This window comes from Calonectris borealis, unplaced genomic scaffold, assembly GCF_964195595.1.
Source record: "Calonectris borealis unplaced genomic scaffold, bCalBor7.hap1.2 HAP1_SCAFFOLD_40, whole genome shotgun sequence".
Lineage (NCBI taxonomy): Eukaryota > Metazoa > Chordata > Aves > Procellariiformes > Procellariidae > Calonectris > Calonectris borealis.
Genome location: NW_027441454.1, coordinates 318,920 through 326,273, shown reverse-complemented (window position 1 = coordinate 326,273; position 7,354 = coordinate 318,920). Strand labels below are relative to the sequence as shown.

At 51.6% G+C, this 7,354-nt stretch overlaps 1 non-coding gene across 1 annotated transcript; it reads left to right on the top strand.

The window, feature by feature from the left end:
• The first annotated feature begins 6,119 nt into the window (after nucleotides 1–6,119).
• On the top strand, nucleotides 6,120–6,192 carry TRNAF-GAA (transfer RNA phenylalanine (anticodon GAA)). Its single transcript has one exon. It is a non-coding gene; the product is annotated as a tRNA-Phe (tRNA).
• The last annotated feature ends 1,162 nt before the right edge of the window (nucleotides 6,193–7,354 follow it).

Here is a 7,354-nt window from a genome sequence, read left to right as displayed (position 1 = left end):
CTGGAATTAGAGGGGAAGGAAGCCAAACAGCTGGGATCCCTTGCTAGGGAAGCAGGTATTGACAAAGCAATTGGAAAAGGGACACAGGTCCTCAGCCTCTGGAGGCGACTGCTGTCAGGCATGAAGGAAAGGTATCCCTTCAAAGAAGATGTTATATATCGCCCAGGCAAATGGACCACTATGGAGAGAGGTATCCAGTACCTGAGAGAATTAGGCGTGCTGGAGGTGGTTTATAGTGACCTGGACAACAACCAAATGCCCAAAGATCCAGATGAAGTCCAGTGCACACGACCCATGTGGTGGAAGTTTGTACGGAGTGCACCAGCATCGCATGCCAGTTCGTTGGCAGTACTGTGCTGGAAAAAGGAAGAAGCACCAATGGTGGATGACGTGGTTAGCAGACTCTGGGATTTCGAAGAAACTGTCGCCTCCTCCCTTGTCTCAGCTGTAGAGAAACTGTCCCGAGAGCTCCAGCAACTCAAAGACAACAGGTCCTATCCGCCACTTGTACGGACCAGTATCTCAGCCATTAGGAGTCAGCGTTCTTCTACTCAAGAGAGAGGATATAGAAAGTACACACCACGGGGCACCCTGTGGTTTTACCTGCGTGACCACGGAGAGGACATGAAGCAGTGGGATGGAAAACCTACCTTCATCCTAGAGGCACGGGTACGCGAGTTGCAAGGAAAAACAGTGACACAAGGGGGTTCTCCAAGGAAGAATGCTGCTCCAGTTTTCAGGAAAAATCTGTCTCACGACGGTCAGATTCCAGTGAGCAGTTCCCCAGACAGAGTAGAAGGGCTGATCTTACTTTGGATTGTAATCATGATGAAGAAATTCTTGACTCATGTTTGCAAGAAGTGAGAAGCAGATACTATGACCAGAACTAGAGGGGCCCTGCCTCCGGCCAGGTGGAGGGAAGGGACAACCGGGTTTACTGGACTGTGTGGATTCGATGGCCTGGCACATCAGAGCCACAGGAGTATAAGGCTCTCGTAGACACCGGTGCACAGTGTACCCTGATGCCATCAAGCTCTAAAGGGGCAGAACCCATCTGTATTTCTGGAGTGACAGGGGGATCCCAAGAGTTAACTGTATTGGAGGCCGAAGTGAGCCTGACCGGGAATGAGTGGCAGAAGCACCCCATTGTGACTGGCCCAGAGGCTCCGTGCATCCTTGGCATAGACTACCTCAGGAGAGGGTATTTTAAGGACCCAAAAGGGTACCGGTGGGCTTTTGGTATAGCTGCCCTGGAGACAGAGAAAATTAAAGAACTGTCCACCTTGCCCGGTCTCTCGGAGGACCCTTCTGTTGTGGGGTTGCTGAGGGTTGAAGAACAGCAGGCACCAATCGCTACCACAACAGTGCACCAGCGACAATATCGCACCAACCGAGATTCCCTGATCCCTATCCATAAGCTGATTCATCGACTGGAGAGCCAAGGAGTGATCAGCAAGACTCGCTCACCCTTTAACAGTCCCATATGGCCAGTGCGAAAGACCAATGGAGAGTGGAGACTAACAGTAGACTACCGTGGCCTGAACGAAGTCACGCCGCCACTGAGTGCTGCCGTGCCGGACATGCTAGAACTTCAATACAAACTGGAGTCAAAGGCAGCCAAGTGGTACGCTACCATTGACATCGCTAATGCATTCTTCTCCATTCCTTGGGTGGCAGAGTGCAGGCCACAGTTTGCTTTCACTTGGAGGGGTGTCCAGTACACCTGGAACCGACTGCCCCAGGGGTGGAAACACAGCCCTACCACTTGCCATGGACTGATCCACACCGCACTGGAACAGGGTGAGGCTCCAGAACACCTGCAATACATTGATGACATCATCGTGTGGGGCAACACAGCAGAAGAAGTTTTTGAGAAAGGGGAGAGAATAATTCAAATCCTTCTGAAGGCTGGCTTTGCCATAAAACAAAGTAAGGTGAAGAGACCTGCACAGGAGATCCAGTTTTTAGGAATAAAATGGCAAGATGGGCGTCGTCAGATCCCAATGGATGTGATCAACAAAATAACAGCCATGTCCCCACCAACTAGCAAAAAGGAAACACAAGCTTTCTTAGGCGTTGTGGGCTTTTGGAGAATGCATATTCCAGATTACAGTCAGATCGTAAGCCCTCTCTATCACGTGACCAGGAAGAAGAACGACTTCAGATGGGGCCCCGAGCAACAACAAGCCTTTGAACAAATTAAACGGGAGATAGTTCATGCAGTAGCCCTTGGGCCAGTCCGGGCAGGACAAGATGTGAAGAATGTGCTCTACACCGCAGCCGGGGAGAATGGCCCTACCTGGAGCCTCTGGCAGAAAGCCCCAGGGGAGACTCGAGGTCGACCCTTAGGGTTCTGGAGTCGGGGATACAGAGGATCGGAGGCCCGCTACACTCCAACTGAGAAGGAGATATTGGCAGCATATGAAGGGGTTCGAGCTGCTTCGGAAGTGGTTGGTACTGAAGCCCAGCTCCTCCTGGCACCCCGACTGCCGGTGCTGGGCTGGATGTTCAAAGGGAGGGTCCCCTCTACACATCATGCAACCGATGCTACGTGGAGTAAGTGGGTCGCACTGATCACACAACGGGCCCGAATAGGAAACCCAGTCACCCAGGAATCTTGGAGGTGATCACGAACTGGCCAGAAGGCAAAGATTTTGGAATATCCCCAGAGGAGGAGGTGACGCATGCTGAAGAGGCCCCACTGTATAACAAACTGCCAGAAAACGAGAAGCAATATGCCCTGTTCACTGATGGGTCCTGTCGCCTTGTGGGGAAGCATCGGAGGTGGAAAGCTGCTGTATGGAGTCCTATATGCCAGGTTGCAGAAAGTGCTGAAGGAGAAGGTGAATCGAGCCAGTTTGCAGAGGTGAAAGCCATCCAGCTGGCCTTGGACATTGCTGAACGAGAAAAATGGCCAGTACTTTATCTCTATACTGACTCATGGATGGTGGCAAATGCCCTGTGGGGGTGGTTGCAGCAGTGGAAGCAGAACAACTGGCAGCGCAGAGGTAAACCCATCTGGGCTGCCGCATTGTGGCAAGATATTGCTGCCCGGGTAGAGAACCTGACTGTAAAAGTACGTCACGTAGATGCTCACGTGCCCAAGAGTCGGGCACTGAAGAACATCAAAGCAATCAGCAGGTGGACCAGGCTGCTAAGATTGAAGTGGCTCAGGTGGATCTGGACTGGCAACATAAGGGTGAATTATTTATTGCTCGGTGGGCCCATGACGCCTTGGGCCATCAAGGAAGAGATGAGAGAACATCATATGAGAGAACATATAGATGGCCTCGTGATCGAGGGGTGGACTTAACCATGGACACTATTGCACAAGCTATCCATGAATGTGAAACATGTGTTGCAATCAAGCAAGCCAAGCGAGTAAAGCCTCTTTGGTATGGGGGACAATGGTTGAAATATAAATATGGGGAGGCTTGGCAGATGGATTATATCACGCTCCCACAAACCCACCACGGCAAGCGCTATGTACTCACCATGGTGGAAGCAACCACCGGATGGCTGGAAACATACCCTGTGCCCCATGCCACCGCCAGGAACACCATCCTAGGCCTTGAAAAACAAGTCCTATGGCGACATGGCACCCCAGAAAGAATTGAGTCAGACAAGGGGACTCACTTCCAAAACACCCTCATAGACACCTGGGCCAAAGAGCATGGCATGGAGTGGGTCTATCACATCCCCTACCATGCACCAGCCTCTGGGAAAATCGAACGATACAACGGACTGCTAAAGACAACACTGAGGGCAATGGGTGGTGGGACATTCAAGCATTGGGACACACATTTAGCAAAGGCCACCTGGTATTAGTCAACACTAGGGGATCTGTCACTCGAGCTGGCCCTGCCCAATCAAAACTCTTACGTACTGTAGAGGGGGATAAAGTCCCTGTCGTGCACATAAGAAATATGCTGGGGAAGGCAGTCTGGGTTACTCCTGCCTCTGGCAAGGGAAAACCCATCCGTGGGATTGCTTTTGCTCAAGGACCTGGGTGCACTTGGTGGGTGATGCGAAAGGATGGGGAAGTCCGGTGTGTACCTCAAGGGGATTTGATTTTGGGTGAAAATAGCCGATGAACTGAATGTATGGTGTTAAATGTTATATGATATTGTATATCATTATTTCTATGGTTGCTATCAATGGTATAGCAGTAAAAATCACCCAGATTAATGAAGAATGAACTAACTCTGATGAAACCGAGCAAAGTGCAACGATGATAGAACCAGGCGAGCGCAGCAGTACCAAAATGAGAACTGGCTTCAGGATGCAACGGCCCAACACCACACACCATCTCTCCTGCCCTGAAAGACTGTTATGACAGATGGAGCCCAAAGTCATGGACTAAATGAACTCAATGGACATTTTAGAGGGATGTCCCTTGGACTAAGGGAATCATATCTGTGTGTATATATAAATATAAAGACAAGAAAGGTGATGGTGATTAATTAGAATGTATTGGAAATCGTGAAACCTAAGCATGACGTAAATGGTATAGTATAAGGGGTGGATACTGTCCTGGTTTCAGCTGGGATAGAGTTAAATTTCTTCCTAGTGCTGTGTTTTGGATTCAGTATGAGGAGAATGTTGATAACACACTGATGTTTTCAGTTGTTGCTAAGTATCTTGTCAAGGACAACTACCCTCTGCTACCAAGCTAGACTGGGAGGAGGGAACACAGCCAGGACAGCCAGCCCAGCTGGCCAACGGGGTATTCCATACCATGTGACGTCATGCTCAGTATATGAACGGTAGGCGTGATCCAGGAAGTACCGATCGCTACTTGGTTATCGGTCAGCGCGGGTGGTGAGCAATTGCATTGTGCCTCACTCCTTTTGTATATTTTATCATTATCATTATTATTTTCCCTTTTCTGTTCCATTAAACTGTCTTTATCTCAACTCACGAGTTTTTCTCACTCTTACATTTCCGATTCACCTCCTCTTTTACTAGCAAGACCGGCCTTCAGGAATACCAGGTGCCAGAGATGAGGGGGGCAAGTCTGGAGCCCAGCAGACATACTCCTGGTGGAAGAGGATCAGGTCAGGGAGTACTTACGTGACCTGGATATACATAAGTCCATGGGCCCTGGTGCGATGCCCCCATGAGTGCTGAGGGAGCTGGCAGATGTCCTTGTGAGGACACTCTCAATAATCTTTTATCAATCATTGAAACTGGGGGAAGTGCCGGAAGACTGGAAGAAATCAAATGTCACTCCTATCTTCAAGAAAGGCAAGAAGGAGGACCTGGGGAACTACAGGCCAGTCAGCCTCTCCTCGATCCCTGGGAAGGTGATAGAGCACCTAATCCTGGAAAATATTTCCAGGTACATTGCACTGGTTTTGGCTGAGATGGAGTTAATTTTCTGCAGAGTTAATTTTCTGCAGCTCTCACAGACCATAGGTGCTATGGTTGGGATTTGTGACCAACACGGTGTTGGTGTGGTCTTTTCCTGCAGCCCATGGCGAAGACCATAGTGGAGAAGGTAATCCCCGCAGTCCGTGGAGGAGCCAACACCAGAGAAATTGAATAATTCCTGGAAGAACTGTGGCCTGTGGAGAGCCCACAGTGGAGCAGGTTCACCTCGAAGGACTGTAGCTTGTAGGAGGGACCCCATGGGAAAAGTGTGAGAAGGAAGGAGCAGCAGAGAGGAACTGTTATGGCCTGACTACAACCCCCATTCCCCATCTGCTAGCGCTGCTCAAGGGGGAAGAGGTAGAAGAGCTGGGAACAAAGGAGGGAAGTTGAGCTGGGGCAAAAAGGGTGGGGAGGAGGCCTTCCATGGGGAAGGAGATAAGGTCTTCCAACAGCCCCACACTTCTTCCACCCTCAGCCTGTGCAGTTACAAGTGCTTGGCCTGCCCCCTTGCTTTGCCACTGTCGTGTTGGTCCTAAAGTCCCCCACACATTTTGGCATGGCCAGTGTAAGCTGGCCTCCACCCAAATCTGGAGCCCACCGGGCCATGGAGGCAGGGAGAGGCCAGGTCCCCTCTGCCCAGGGCTGGGAACAGCTTCTCCCTGGGAACCTCCCCAAGGAATGCTCCTCACATGTGTCAGCGTGTGGCCTGGCAGGGGTGGAACTGGGACAAGGGCTGCTGGAACAGGGCCTAAGTAGCTCAGCTGGGAGAGCATTAGACTGAAGATCTAAAGGTCCCTGGTTCAACCCTGGGCTTCTGCAGGAGTTTCCTCCCTTAGTTTTTTGCAGAGCCTCTCTGCCTTCTTCCAGCCTACCCTGGCCCTCCTTGCTCCTTCACCTCTTGCCAGAGCACTGCCCCTGCACTGTAGCTGCAGATCTGCGGGTTAGAAGGAGCCTTCCTCTTGCACCACAAGTCCCCAGCCTCCCTCTGGGCAGGACTCTACATTCAGTGCTTCTTTGGGGTGGTCTCCATCTGTCGCTCCTTCCCTGCTCCACAGCAACTGGGATCTTTCCGTTGTGGGGTCTCTGCAAAGACCTTGTCTCTCTCCTCTTTGTCATTCTTGATGGTGCGCAGACAGCTCCCATCCTCACACACATCCTTCGCCTGGACCTTCACCTGGCAGTACCCAGACCAGAACATACTGCCCATCGGGGAGGCCACTGTCCCCCCAGTCCCAGGGAGACGCACTCCCTGGAGCTGAGGCCCCAATGGCAGCATCCTCCCTCCCTCTTGTCACAGCAAGACCTCTGACGTGCCAAGGACAGAGGACAAAGCCATGCCCAAATATACTCACCCACCAGACTGGACTGTCTAGACCAGCCGCAGCCCCCCACAGCCATCAGTCCCTGCACAGAGGAAGAAAGACCTGCTCACGAGCTCCAACAAGCTGCGGGGCTCCCCTCTTGCAGCCTCCTGCTGTTACAGAGCCTTGCTCGCCCATCAGGAACACAGTGACAGCTGTGACCCAGACCGTCTCCCTCTGTCTCCAGTCTCAGCCTCTCCCCAGTCAGGCCAAGGAATGGCACATACTGGGCTATAGTCCCACAGCAACGTGCATGTTCTAACCCTGTGCGGTTCTGGTGCCTCATAGCCGGCTCCTCAGGGATGCACCTCCAGAGAAGTTTGGCTTTTGTCGTGAGTGAGTGCAAGTGCGAGGAGGGGAGAGGGAGAGACGGTCTGTCCAAGCAAAGTTACTGTCTCGTCAGCTTTGAGCACGAGCTTGAAAATGCTTGGCCGCAGGGGTAGTGCTTGCAGGATTATCACTGCTCCAAAAGAGTCCTTCTAGATCTTTCTGGAGCAAGAACGGGAGAGTCGTTGCTGAGGATAGGCTTTGAGGCCATGTATGCAAAGCAGAAGAGATGAGCAGTCCATCCCCTTAACTCCACTCAACGACTCCAGAAGTTCACAGTGACTGTGGTCTGG